Here is a 1,609-nt window from a genome sequence, read left to right as displayed (position 1 = left end):
CTCTCTCTCTCTCTCTCTCTCTCTCTCTCTCTCTCTCTCTCTCTCTCACAGTACTCTTCGTGTTTCCATGTATCGTCCTCGTCATTGCACATAAACGATTGATGCACGTGTCAGGTGTAGTTCGTCTTACGACCACAGAGATAAAAGCCTTTTGTCCGGTACGACTCGACCTACGATCGAAAAGGTGAATCGTTTTATCGTAACTGATAGCACCGCATATTCCGATACTATCCTCTAGTACGTAATTTTGTGTACTCGTGCAATTAATTCTGATCCGTCGGCTTCGCAGAAAATAGCTTCAAGAGAATCCGATAGTACAAAGCCGATCGTTGAAAGAGAAGCCGTGGAAATGCGTTTCGAGTACCTATCGTTCAACTAAAAAAATGTTTCAGACGGAATACTTTGATAACGGACTTTACGATACATCATATTACGCGTTACGAACTTCTTTATCGTATTCCAGGTAAAATCTGTCGCATTCGTCGCAATTCTCCTTATCGGTTCCCTTCGTTTTCTCTTTGTTCTCGTCTACCGCTGGCGCGTCTTTCGCGAACGAAACGTTTCAGACTAACTGGCGAACAAAAGGAAATAGTTTACGGGAACTACGATCATTTTCTGCGTGTCGAGCACCCGGGTCCTTATCGCGATAACTCGTTCTTTATTTGAATACTGCGATACAAAGACGGATAACGAACGATGTGGATCAAGATGGATCACGTCTATATGTACAAGAGCGGGTAACAATTAGGCACCGGTGTCGACGACTCGCGATAATGTCGCGTACGCTTTCGCTCATCCATCGTTGTGTAACATCCAAAAGCGAGGGAAAAGATTACGTCGATAAGTGAATCTCAGCAGAAATTCAGGAAATTTATTTTCCTTCGTTAGTTTCTCTCCTCCGTTCTATCCTTCTCGCGACCGTTTACTGGATTCTTTATTCTTCTTCTATTTTATCGATAGATTTGTATTCCAACACTGTATACGATACGATAATATAACTTACGAACCTAAAGTCAGCACGTCGAAACAACGAAACTACATTTTCCACGGTTGAGTATTTTAACAACACCTTTTATATTACCAGTAAATTTCGGCTAATCGAGAGACAAGATAATCCAACGATCATGCCTCGACCACGCGAAAAGCCTTTGATAAAGAAACGTAATCGTGTGTTTTTTCACCTCTTTCCTCCGAGAATAGGTCAGGATCATAAAGCAATAAAGAGCAGCACGTCGACTCGATACGAACGGCTTTCGATTAGAACTGGGATTAAGTCGAATAATTCAATATTCGAATATATATACATACGTATTAGAACACCGTTACTCGAATATTATTTGAATATCACAATATGTTTTAGGATTCGAATACTTTCAATATTCGAACAAGAAAATATTAATAAAATTGTTGAGGTGCACCGGGTAAAGTGATTTTACACTCTCGGGATGCGCGATAATAAAAGGAACAATTCATTAGAATACTTTATAATGCATGTATCTCGCAAACAAAATATGTCCGAAGTAGAATATTTACATAAGAACAAGAACAAGAAAATATTAATGAAATTGTTGAGGTGCACCGGGTAAAGTAATTTTACACTCTCGGGATG

General features: G+C 39.8%; 1 protein-coding gene across 2 annotated transcripts in view; it reads left to right on the top strand.

Annotated features, from left to right (window-relative positions):
* LOC128881494 (uncharacterized) overlaps window positions 1–1,609 on the top strand; it is a 15,189-nt gene that overhangs the window by 10,029 nt on the left and 3,551 nt on the right. The gene's annotated exons all lie outside the window — the stretch shown is intronic.

The sequence above is a fragment of the Hylaeus volcanicus genome, chromosome 8, assembly GCF_026283585.1.
Source record: "Hylaeus volcanicus isolate JK05 chromosome 8, UHH_iyHylVolc1.0_haploid, whole genome shotgun sequence".
Taxonomy (NCBI): Eukaryota; Metazoa; Arthropoda; class Insecta; order Hymenoptera; family Colletidae; genus Hylaeus; species Hylaeus volcanicus.
Note: the sequence above shows the minus strand (reverse complement) of the source record. Positions and strands in the feature narration are given on the sequence as shown.